We start from the raw sequence: 13,456 nt of genomic DNA on the forward strand, positions 1-13,456 counted from the left end.
GAGGGATCCTGAAATAGGAGAAAGGCACAACGTTAGTATTTCGTACATTAGTCACGTTCGCGAATTACTTTAATATGCGGCCGTTTCGAAAGAGAAAAAAGCGGACGGCAGAGAGAAACGGCTCAAACAGCTCATGTAAATCATCCCGACGAGAGCGACATTTCGAGCCTGGACGAGTGCGCGCCTTCTAGGCTCCGGCTCCAGCGGAGTCGGCCATCCACAGGCCGTCCGCTGGCTCCCCTCAGCTGAAGATGATGGACTTCATAATTCATTTACAAATGTCCGACTCCTATCGCGCTCAGGGCGACTTCCGTCATCCTGTCCAGGATCTCGTGGGAAGGTCGCGGCAGTTGTTGAGCTGGCAGGGGAGCAAATTGTGCGGTCGCAGATTGGCCTGCTCTAACGTTTCGGCAGAAAATATCTTTAAGCTGTTTGTGTCATTTTTCAAGCGAACGTGGCTCCGGACCCCTGTGACGGACATCTTGTGCCCTTCGGCCGTTGGTCAGTAGGCGAATGGTCGGCCAACATGGCGGCACTCATTGCAGTATAGAAAGAGAAGTGCCTCAATTTGTTCCTACAAAGCAAACAGGCCCTGCCTCTGACGGTGCCTGCCACCATTTCCGCAAGCCTGCCCACCCTACCGCTGGCTCGCTGACCCCCATCCGTGACTCATCTCAGCAGGAAGAATCTCGCATGATTCGTGTGAACACACAGGCGGGGTAGGTTCACGACTCGCGGGATAAGTACGATATGGGATGAGTAAGTCATGGCAGGATTCGTTATTCGCAGAAAATCAGTCGATCGAAGATGTTCAAGTCACGGGAATGAATTCCTCATTACCAGATACCGGGTATTTTCCCGGCGATTCGAGGACATACGAGGGAGTGGGATGAGCGCAGGACGGGAAAGGATTCGGTGCCTCCCCGGCCAAAAAAGGAAGACTGTGCTGACACGTTCCTTCAATTGAACTCGAGCCCAACCCTACCCGGCCGGCTTGTGGTTCCTTTACGTCGGCGCTCGGGAGCCGGGGGAAAAACGGAAAAAGCAATAAAAAGCAACGCTCTTCCGCTCTCGGGAGACGAGCGGGGGATCCTCCTATCATAGAAGCATAGACAATCTGCAGCTTATAAAGCAATTCTCCTTAGCGTGCTCCCGAATTCGCCGGGCATGTTCCTCTCCTGACATGTTTTTTCCTCGGGGAGACGACTCGACGTTCATGTTCGGCAGGACGGAGGCTCGAGCTCGTACCTGAATTTGTTCATTCTATTTTAAGACGAATGAATGCGAATGCCCCTGCAAAGGGATCAATAGAGTCCTCACGGGGATGACGAGATGGCAAGAAATAACGGATCCTTTTTGGGGACAAAAGTCCCTTACACTGTCAATCACGGCAGGCAACATCGGTATTTCGCCCAGGGGGCTATGAATCGACGACGGTCTCAATGTCAGTCGGACCGAGATCCATAGTGCACGTCGTAGAGGATGACAGAGAGAGTATCTGCCTCGGCGTCCAGTAGCATGTCGACGATTCTGTGCATAAGTCTGTGAATATCAGCTTCTCTGTTGTTTATTCAGCCTCCCATCAGCACGTTTTGAGAATCGCAAGGTTCTGCACAACAAGAGTACCTCCCTATCAGTTGCGTCCGTTCGAAACGTGGAGCGGTTTCATCGATAGCACGCACGATTCTCAGAATCGACAGGATGGGCGCATTGAAGAAACTCTTGTAGGAGGAAGCAAGCCGGGGCTTGAATCCGGCAGCTAAGGACAAGGAAACCTGAGCGAAGTTTTCTCTGAGAAATCCTTGATTTCGAGTCGACACGGAACGGTAATCCGAGAACGATTACAATTTCGGGAATATTATAATCTTTCCTGCTCTTGTAATTCAAGGGAAATTTCGAAAACGCAAAGCAGAGATGTAATTATGCTGTTTCCCGTCGATGCTCCAACGAGTCGGAATCAGCCGTGAATGGCGCGAGTAATAATGACGACGATATCGTCATCGACAGGCTTCCCCGACTCGCTGCAAAATGAGCTTTCTTCCCTCTTGGATTCGCATTCCGCTCTCGTAGAATCGGCACCGGCTGCAGATCTGATAATTCGAATTGATCTGCTGATTGATTTACCATTCGACGAGATACTCCGCGATTGACTGATTCGGACGTTTTCCGGGTCGCTCGGATGATTCCCGAAGACCCCTGTCGATTGAAAAGCTAAGAAATGGATCCGAGAAGATCCCATCGTCTGTTCGCCTAAAAACCGCAGCACGTCTCGCTGAGAACCAGGAGCATCGGAAGCTCCTGGGCTCCGCAATCCAGCCGACGGTGCGATTAACATGTCCGGGTATCTCACGCGAGGCGGCGCCGCTCAGTCCGAAGACGGTCAAGGTCTAAAAAACTCTTGCCGTTATCAAACTGCAATCAGCTGGCAAATCGAGGAACCGCCCTCCAGGTTCTAATGGAAGCGGGGAAACTAATCAATCAAATAACGAATCGGCCGTGCGCGTTGCACGGCAGGCCCCGGCCCGGTTTCACTGTTAATGATTCGATCGTAACTTCACTGACGAGATGTCAAAAACAAGCAAGCTCGCCCCCGCTGGCGTCTAACCGTCTAGCGAACCTCGGAACCGGCTTGCGGAGCCCTTGGAATTTCTTCGGGCAGCCGGACCGTCATCGACGTCATGCTCACGTTCCGTTCCCAAGCCCGACCGGAAAGCGACCCATCAATCAATCAAAACCCCATCTATCGTTCGTCTCGGCCACCGGATTCGGGATATGCGAATCACCCATGCGATGAGGTGCCGAGACTCTTCAATGAATCCGAGTACCGCCCATGTGGATACCGCACCGCGGATCCCTCGAATGACGCGGGTATACGTTTGAATACATTTATATCGAATGACACCTCTTCCCCCGTGAGCCCTATCGGAGAAGAGGTCGAGGAGACTGAGCCTGATCCGAAGAGAGGCCCGGAGGACGAATAGACAGACGACACGAAAGGCCGACAACAGTCGAAGCAAATCTCATCGGATGCACCGGTATCGATCGATCGACTGCTCGAAGAACAGGATCGGGGGAAAGACAAGCAGAAAGAAACAGCATCGCCCAACCGATTCAAGATCGAATTGACGTGTCCCAGCGGACGAGTATCCAGCCTCCTGTGGTCGGCTCCTGCGCAAAGGAGCAGGCGAAGGAAGGGAACAAGCTCCGAGTCAGTGAGTGAAGAAGACAGTGAGAAAGAATGAATCAATACAAAGACCGCGACAGTGGGGCTTCGAAAGACAAGTCCACTGACGCTGCCCGTCGCTACTCTCTCTCTCTCTCTAAGGCCGTCTAAGGAGCACCGACTGAGCGAACCAGTGTGACTGAAAAAACGAGACAGCCAACGGGTGAGCGAACGGGCAGATGAACGAGAAACCAAGCAAGCAATCGCTCCTGGGAGACCAACAACCGAAATTCGCCTCCGACGGCTGCAGCATCTCTTGCCGCATCTCCTTGTCTGGGTCTTCGCCGACCCCGCTTTGTGTCGGTCCGTCCGTCCGTCCGTCTGACGGTCGGTCGGTCACGGAGAGCGCCTGGCTGTCTGAGAATACGAAACCACAAGCACTCACACGAAACCCCTCCTTTCCCTCCCCCCCCCCCTACTATCGTTCCTTCATATATTCCCTCGTTTCTCATACTTGCGTCTGTGTGCTCGACGTCGTTGGGATATTCGAGATCGCTCCGAAACAAGACAAATAGTCGAGCGCACGTTATAAACGTCTGATTCACGCCCTTCATTACCGTCAAGACCATGAGCGACCAGTGATGCAGCTCGCAGCGCAGAGGCACTTGATTGATTTATTCGAACCCCCAACCCAATCAATTCACGAGGCTGAAGCCCTCGGAAGAGAGATCTCGAATTGATTCATATCCGAATTCGCAAATGTCTGTCTCTCGCCGAGCGGGGGAAAAGACTCGCTCTCGGCACTGGATACGTAACAACAGATTGATGCGTTGGCTCAGATGGACGGAATCGAACAGATCTCGTGATGATTCTGACACCGCGGAATGTTTCTTTGAAGGAATGAGGAGAACGGTTGTTTTCGGAGTGACAGATTGATCCCGGGGAGGAAAGGGGACAGGATTGGCGATCTGGTGCATAGCCCTGTGATGAGGCGGGCGGGGGACTTCACGCCTGTCCGAGCCTTTTCATACGGCTGTGAGTCTGAGGGACGGCCCGTCTCGAGAACAACTCGCCTCTCGCCCTCACCAAGCTAAAAACTCGCTCAGCAGAGGCAGCGGGAAACCTCGAAAAAGGTGCAAATCATGCTCTGAACACTTTAGTCTAAACGACGGGAGAAAAAATCTCCACAAGACCCACCAGCCGTCCGCACGGTGAGCCTTTCATGCGGGTGTGGGCCACGTAACTACCTCTCGTCTGCCCCATCCGTAATCCCCGTCACCCCTCCACGGCAGCAAGGGTGGAATTGAAGTCTAACCTTTCATCCTTCACCATGGCTGCCGTCAATCTTCCGAGAAAACTCCCGCGCAAAGCGCACTCTCAGCGGATGTCGCTAGAGAAAGCGGCAACGGTGGCATTTTTCCCTGCTCTGCATTCGGAGGCGATCGGACTTTCATGTAAATACTTCCTTCCGACTCGAACGAACCCAAAGAATGAAAAAGCTTCATCGCGGAATTCGTTGGTCGACGCTGCGTCGCTCTATGGATCGAGCGAGAGAAGCTCCATGTTTGCCTCACCAAACTCTCGGGTTTTTCTCGTGAGCATACTTTCTATCACCGTGTTTGTTGAGGGACTCGTGTAAAATTTCAGATAGAGGCAACGCTCGCTTGTGAATTCTAAGTTTCCAAGAGGACTCCTTCGATCGCGGAATCGGCGAATCGTTATTTCTCGTAATGCACTTCAAAGCGGAACCCAATGACCGAGACGACGCTGTCCGCGTGACTAGACAAATCTTAGGCGATTAAAAGTGTTTTACGTAATGACAATCGCGCTCATGCGCATCCCTGATGCCGACCGAGCCCACCGCGAGCGGTTCCAGTTCCATTACAAACAGAAATCGGAATCTTTCGGAGCTGAATCGGCGGTCGTGATCCAGGGAGCAAGGTTCGTCTGATCACGCGCAAAATCGGAAATCTCCCCTGAAAATCGAGCGGGCAGATTTCGCAGCGGGTTTCCAATAGATGAATGAGCCCGGGTCAGGACTACTGCGAAGATTCTGCCTCGCCCCCCCCTCTTGCCGTCATCGGTGCCATTGACTCTGAACAATCGCCCATCACCATTGGTGGGGAATCTCCGTGATTTTCGGTTTCCCTCTCTCCTTGAGGATGACTCGGGTGATTCCGCAAAGCCGGGTAGTTCTCCCGTCCTCAATTAATCAGCTGAATGAACGTTGCATCGAAATAGTTTTCATGATGATCTTTTCATCTGATAGGTCCCCATGCGGGAAGATGAAGCGAGAGTTTCCGACGACGTCAGCCTTCCAAGGTCGACGCATGTTTTCGTGTACGTATTCCGTGCATGACATACTCGAGAAGGGAAGCGCACAACTCATAAGGTAGAAAATAATAAGTGACACATGAGAAACCATCAATCTCGCAGAACTGACTCAACGGACGATAGAGAGTTTTTGAGAGCAACGGAGGCGAATAACGATCAGTGCTAGCTCGTCCTGTATGATCTCCGAGGACCGGAGTCGACTGTGAAGCCCATCCCTCCACAGTTGTCGCTTTTTTGCGCCCTCGTTGAGTTTGCCGACTTCGAGGAAATCGCATCAGAACCGCTCAACAATGGAGCTTCTCTCCCGATTTCCCTAAGGAGCTTGTGTTTCAGAGCGTCGGAAGCAGCCGACGAAGTCAGCTGAGCCTTCTTCTGTCATTGACTTGAAGTCCCACATACTGTGTTCCGCTTTCTCGGAGTACCTCGCTCACTTCTCTGTCGAGCCCCTCTGTTCGGCTCAGACCTCCCCAGTTCTGCTACCTGTCCGTCCGGTACCTCCCCCCAGTCAGTCAGTCAGTCTGACAGTAAGTCAGACTTTCTCAACGGATACCTACTCTCGCGACCGAGAACATACCAAGCAATCCCTTTTTTTCCTGCCCTCAACTCCCGACTTCATCGTCACAGCCACCTGCTCACGCTTCTCTCAGCTCTCCCCCTTAGCCGTAGCCACGGTGCGTTGTTTCTTCTCGTTCGCTTCTGTTCTTGTCTCGGGCGTCGTTGGCGGAAAACCGAACCTATGCCCGGGAGAACACTTAGGGTCGACTGCTAATGCCCGTCCTACCGTCCCCAGACTGCTCTCGTTTCGGGACCCAGACTGCCTGGTCTCCCTTTCTCCCCTTCAAGATTCTCGTTGTCCTCGAGCGTAATTCCGTGTTTCGGCGAGACTTCGACCGCGATGGCGACCGACAACAATGCCACGTCGCCACCTGGGCCGTTATACGAGATACCGTCGACATCCATCGCCATATTATTGGTTTCAGATTCCTCTCTCAGTGAGGGCATCCTATCATGAATTATTTGTCCCGGGCCTCAACGTCCGGGCCCTTGTGTCTCTCCTGCGATCTTTCTTTCCCGCTGCTTAAAAAAAAATGACATGCCGAGACTAATTACAAGATATTGACCGATGTGGTACCTGACCGTGCGCTTGACTGAGCCGGATCCAAACGACAGTGGAGAGAGGAGCTATCTCGCAAAAAATCGACCTCAAGCGAGAGCAGCATACGTACTCCGGATACCAGGATCGTTTTATTGTCGAATTTTTATAGCACATGCGACTGCGAAGCTCTCGGAGTTCATGATTACGCTCGGGAACGTCCGTGCGCGCCCCTCAGACTTTTGAGCATCCGAGAGCTAATCGAGAACGGAACAGACTCATGTTATGCATTGTGGAACTTCGCAGTTCGGCTCGGATGTCCCTTCAGATTGAGACGTCCTCTCTCAACTAGAATTGGATTTCCGTTTTTCTCTCCGGAATTGATCGAATCTATCTCGACCCCCAAACCGCCAGCCCGCGCCTTATGAGGACTCGGAAGAGGAGGTGATTGATTCACGGGCTGTCTCTTTGCCGGATGTAAAGCTCAAATCAGCTCCAAGAACACTCTATCCGACGTTCGAGCGAACCTTAGGTCTGCGCACGAGGAGCCTTCCGAACATCCTTCATGGAAGCAATTCTTCAGCGGGATACTATTTCCCTGACATTTTGCGCAGATCCATCACTCGAATATGCAAAAGCTTGAACTCTGGGGAATTCCGAACGAATGCGAGAAATACGAAACGAAGAATGGTACAAGTCGAAAGATTGTAATCGTACAACAACTCCGGATGTTGAAAACTTCGTACGAGAGAGGTTCGGTCTCCTCCCACCTATCCATTGGCAAGGCTGTCAGGCGAGCAGGGGAAGCGGCAGTCGACACCTGAGCCCGGCAGGTTGCATCGGGTTCGGATGCGACCCATCACGACGTCGACGCGGAATCGGCGTCTCAAGCGGTCCCTCTCCACGAAGCGACGCAGTTGATTGAACAAACTATGAACAAGCTAAGGCGTCCGAACCGCAGAAGACAAGCGGAGGATTTCTGAAAAATTCGAGCAATGTTCATAAGTGGGCCGGCAGGAGGGGAACGCAGGTCGGTCGACTCCGTGAGGAAGCGAGCAGAGACGCAGAAGAAGAAACGAGAAGTCAGAAGATCGTCGTCGTTGGCATTAATGCCCGATGTCACCCCTGCCTCCGCTAACCCATCGCCTTCCGTAAAGCGTTCCACCCAATGTCGCTCTTCCTCGGAACGAACGTCTAGCGGCTGATGTGACAAGTTTGGCAAAAACCTCGGCCCCGGCTCAAATATATATCATCATAATAGGAGTTTTGCGAAGCAGCAGCGAGCAGGGAACGCTGAAGCAAGCTGCACCGGCCGCCGCAACGACAACAACCACAAGCTACGCCGACTGTGATCGAGAGTTTTGTTTCGCCGGTTTCGCCTCAAGTCGACCGTGAGCATCGGTGGCGCCGCGGGATTCAATATTTCTCGTCCCGAATACTCGCTGACTGGATTATTGCGAAAGACAAAGGCTTATTTTTCCTCGGCAATCGTTTACACACGACTTCGATTCCGGAGGCGTAGAGCGTTGTTCCGAATAACTTCGTCGATGAGGTCAGGCCAAGTGGAACTCTCATGAATATTTGTTAGAGCTTCGCCGGACTCCGTTTAGTTCAAATTCTGAGCCCGTCGGCAACACAAACGATAATTGATTGGGAATTTCCATACTGAGCCATAAGTGCGCCCCCTGTACCTCCAGGAGCGGCTTTAGACATCGGAACTCAACGCGCGCCCCGAGCGCCTTCTAGAGACGTACATAAAGCGTTTCCGATGCGGACTGCTCGATTCATGATGGGCATCCACCGCTTGATCGGTGACTCGGACACACCCGCGACGGGATGGAGGTCCGCTCATGCGAACCGGTGGTTGGGTTCGCGCTCGAATTCGATAACGTTTGGACAGAGGTCCTGAGTCCGGAAGAAGAAAACGCCACCCCGATCGTGATATCGTCCATGGACCAGCCGCGCGGTGGGCCGGCGACCGACCTCACCGGAGCTCGGAATAGCTCACGCTAGATATATATTCATGATTACATCACTTGCAATACAAGAGGCTGCGACTAAAAGGGCGCCTCCATGAAGCGCCGCTTCCAGCCACTCTCCTCATCCATCGGCGACGACCATGGCCGAGCTCGGAGCTGGCCGACGGGAGCCCAACCGAAAGCCGACTGAAGAGACAAAATTTCCTTCGTGGCTCGCCATCTCGTTTGCCATCTAATTTCACATCTGCTCGTAGCGAAAACAAGATATTCGAGTCCGATAGTTTTCCGAAGGTCTGGAAATCGCGCGCGCACACGAAAATTCCTATCGATCCAAGGTTTCCTCACTCCGATCGATACTCCATATAAAGACACTTGTCGAAGTCAGAGAACGACGCAACGTCCGAAATAGACTCAGTCTCGTGGCCGGAGATCCTACAGCGAGATCTCTTGGGACAATCAAGCATCGAGTCCACTACGATCCGGAATCATGGGCACAAAAGCAGGAGAAACGAAGTCAAAAGCCATAAACCCAGTCACGGACAGTGCCCTACCGCTCGTTCATCGGTATTCGACTTCGATAATCCTCGTGTACTCGTACAGTCCGGAGCACGTCCCGCTCATCCGTGACCGGAGTCCCGCAGGAAAACCGCGTTCGGACTCGTTCGAAAGCCAGGCGATTCGCTCTCAGCTCGGTGTTGTCGGCTCGCCATTACGGCAATGTCGCTAATTCCCCGGTGCGACCTCGTTCACGCACCGACTAGCGACTTAAGTCGTCGCGAGTCGTCCCCAAATGTCAACTCGGCCAAGCTCATAAAACAGCTTAGACCGACAGTTGAGCCGGGTGCCCGGGCTCTTGGACGAGCGATAGCGTTCGGACTCCCCGAGACGAACCAGGTCCGCGAGGAGGTCGCTTTCCCGCGAGCTCCGTTCCGGTATCTTCCGTCGTCTCCTGTTTCCGGGTCATGCGCATGCCGACATGAGTACGGATTCGGTCCGAAATCGAAAAAAAGGAAAAGCTCGAGTTCGCTCCCGGTAAGTAGAGAAAAGGAAAAACCCGCTCTTGCCTTCGCTCTCGTTTTCCGCTCTCGAGTCGCGTCTCCTGATCCCATCGCTTGTCTCCGCTGTCCCATCCGGAACCTCGTCGGGCGTGACTTCTCTTGGTCGTTGTCTAAAAGCTCGCCAACAAATGAAGGAACAGTCGGATGAACGGAGCAAGCCCTGAGCTTACCACAACGCGACGTCATCACGATCCGGAGCCATGATTACCGTCGCCACCTTTCTGCGCTGGACACCCGTCCGCCCGACGGCCTAGTCGGCTGAAATCTCCATCAAGAAGGGTTTCCGATGCTTAGCGCACACGACATTAAGCGAAACTCGACCCGAGCTCCCTTCGGAGTGTTCCTCTGGACGGAAGAGGTCGTATCGGATATTTCCCCCTCGCTAAGACACGATCTCGGCTCGTCTGAGGCTTGAAAAAGATGCCGCGCACCATAATTGAGAGTTCGTGAGGGAAACGCAGCGCGGAACGTAATCGATAGTTACAAGCTCCGGATTTATCCCGCGGCTCGGCGAATTCAAAGTCTCAGACATCCTTCCCGATGATTACAATGTTGGCGCCGGTGGAGAAGCAACTGGAGTTCTGAGCCCCACGTCGAGGGTCTCTGTCCCCGCACGGACTCCGAGAGTTTTCATTCCGTTTCCCGCCCCTCCCCGATTATTGAGAATTCCCGGTTGTTGGTCGCGCTTCTACACCAAAGGCTGAATTCGAATCTCTGTTCGACGTTGTTATCGTTGTTGAGTGAAGTGCTTTTCATGTAGTAGCTTCCGGAAAATATTATTCCCGAGGCGCGTGCTCCTCGAGCTCGCTAGCTGGCTCAAAGAGCATCTGCATGGCGCCTCTCTCAAATTCTCGACTGGAGCTGGACACAGGAATTTCAGCTCCAGATCGTTATGTCCGATGAAAAATGGCGGAATGAGCCGCCGTCGATCAACTCAACTTTTTTTTCTCGAGGAGAGCAATGAACTCGACAAGGCCAGGAAGCTCGCTTCAAACTCATAAGCGACCTCCCAAAGTATCTCAGGTGGATCCGCGAATGCTTCGGTCTCCGAGTCAAGCCCGCGGGGTTGAAAGTTCGCCCCCCGCTGAGTTGCGCGCTCTTCGGCAATGACACATTTAGAAACCTCTCTTCCGAGACCTGGAGCCCTGGAGGATTTCGCTGGTGTCATATTACAGATAGCTCTCCCGTAAATTCTGTTTCCACATAAAATGTTACGCCCGGACTCTTATTTACGGCCGAGCATAAGCCGAGCGAATATGAATCGGGGAGAGTTCGAAGTAGTTCACGAGCCTCTAGGCTCAAAAGTTGTTTACCAAGCGAAAATGCGCACCTTAAAACGAATCGCCCCGTGATGAACTCTCGGAGTTTGGGGGTCGGTCCTGAACTCTGAGAATCACGAATCAGCGTGATCATCCGATTCGAGGAAGCTCATGGCCAGGAGCTTTCCAACGGAGAAATACTTAATACGTGCGTCTGTGAGGGGTATCGGCGACTGACGCCGTCACGGGAACGGGAACGGGAAATGAAGCTCTCTTGATTGAAAAAAGAAAAGAAAATATCTGGAGTTCCAACGCCTCCGAATCCGTGAATGAGCGGCGCTCTCCCGAGGTGGAATTGGCTTTTTATCAAGTTGATAGCGTCTGGGGGAAATAATGTTATCGGAACACTCAGTTCTCTTCTCGGTCTCCGCAAGCTGCCGAATCGACAACGTTCGTGTTCCCAGACGCCAGCCAATCAGCAAGAATCTGAAATATGTGACCGCAATCGGAATCTGAGACGAACGAAGACGGTAGGAGAAAGCGTCTAGACTTCGCTAAAAAGTAACCGGTCAAAGCCTTACAAACGGGTCCACGATCGGGAGCTTATTGCTGGATGGATTGAAGACCCACGGATGGATCACATGGGCTCGATAGAAGAAGGAGGGACCGTCTTTAGAGAATCGGAATTGAACGAGCACCGGTACGAGAAAAAAAGTGCCTGCAGAGGGTCACCCGGGAATTCGTGAAATGTAGCACAACACCGCGCCGAGAAGAAATATCTCGAGAAGCGACTAAAATAGAATATTCAGATTGATCAATTTACAGATAGTCGGATTGACTGATTGACGGAGAGCCGCTGCGACCCACGGGTCGTCGTAGAAGCCGACCGAACAACAAGCGACGCACCAAAAGGTTAGCCAGACAGAGGCCGGGGACAGACAGAGAGACGAACGAACAAGCGCAAGTGCTGTCGACTCAAAAATAACTTTTGTGACTCTCGCAGCTCAACAGAACGGTCCGACGACCTGGCGAGTTCGTCATATGTAGCACCCGCCGGAAGGAAAGGTCTCGACGCTCGGATGGGGGAAGGCTTCCAGCTTCGAGCGACAAAGCGACCTGACCGGCTGGGAGTCGAGCGTCTCCGACCGGGGCAGCCAGCGTAGCCCCAACTGCGAATAGAGCGCTTCGATAGAGTGCTCGTGGCGTTCTTCGAGATGACAGACCCTCGATCATTTATCCTTCCATCCACTTTCTCAGGTAATCAGCGGAACGAAAGGCGGACCAGCGGCTTGGAATACGAGATTCAAAAGCATATCTTTCTTATAGCAGAGAATGGGTCATCCGACTCGATGGTGAACGATCCGACTCCTGTGAGACTGTGGTCCCGCTCTTTGTGAGGATGGAAGTAGACACTGGAACCTCCTGTATCCCGCTCGGAGGAATTTCTCGATTCCTCCTCGGTGATGCCAAACCTGGCTGAATGGAGCAACAATGTATTTCCCGATTTTCCAGGGGATCGGAGTAACTCTGATCGGGTCGGACAGATTACTATTCGAGAATTCGAGCTCAGCGATGACCGCGAGGCCACTGACAACGTACAGCCGTCAGCACATTTCTCGTGCATGATTCATCATCGATGATTAAAATCGCTGGAAATCGGTGCCCGAGCTCACGGTTTTACGAGATTCAAGAACGATCAAACACGCTCGAGAACCAGACTACCTAATCGTTATCCAGTGTTTAACACTCATTGAGGCGGGTGTGAAGCGTGGGACCCTTGGGCCAACGACAGCTTGCCGCACCATCATCGCCTAGGGTCGAGTAGCAGGCCCGGCAATGCACCGAACGAACTCTGTGGGTTGGCGCACGCTCAGTTGTCTGTTGGCCGCTCGCCGATTGAACACATACCTTTCTATCCGTCAGTCAGCTTCACTCACTTCAGTACCGACGCCGCTACTGTCTAGAAGAGGGCTCGCTGCCTGGAGGGCTAGGCATGAAGCCCGGTGGGTAGCGGGCCAGCTCGTCGCATACATGCAGATAGATAGACCCACAGACAGATAGATGAAGGGATACATAGATTGGGACCTCGCCAAGCTGGGCCCGTTTGCCTACCGGGCAGAATGCCACCGAGCTGGCTATGCAGTGGCCGCGACTACGACGACGCACTAAGATGCCAGTCAGTGAGGCGGTGAGTCGGGCCGGTCGTCTTGCGCAAGAGCAAAGTTTGCACTTTTCAGGAAGACATCGCCGAACGATCACAATCGCCGGCGGGAACAAATGCCCTGCCGCACTCTCAGAGGAACAGCGAGACAGGACCACTAAAATAAACAGACTTTGACAACGCTCTATTCGTCTATCCTGTGCGTGAACGAGCGACGAGGGGACTAATGCGGAGCGAACTACCTAAGAAGATCTATGGAGACAGCTCGGCTCGTCGCACCGAGATCGAAAGTGAAACAGGAAGCAAAACACAATGAGGAGACGAATCGCCACCGATTCGATCAATGCTTTCACAGCATCCAGAGGAACAGATTGTCGACCATATATATCGCGCGCCTCCTCCGCGGCGT

Source organism: Galendromus occidentalis, unplaced genomic scaffold (assembly GCF_000255335.2).
Source record: "Galendromus occidentalis unplaced genomic scaffold, Mocc_1.1 scf7180000077450, whole genome shotgun sequence".
Classification (NCBI taxonomy): domain Eukaryota; kingdom Metazoa; phylum Arthropoda; class Arachnida; order Mesostigmata; family Phytoseiidae; genus Galendromus; species Galendromus occidentalis.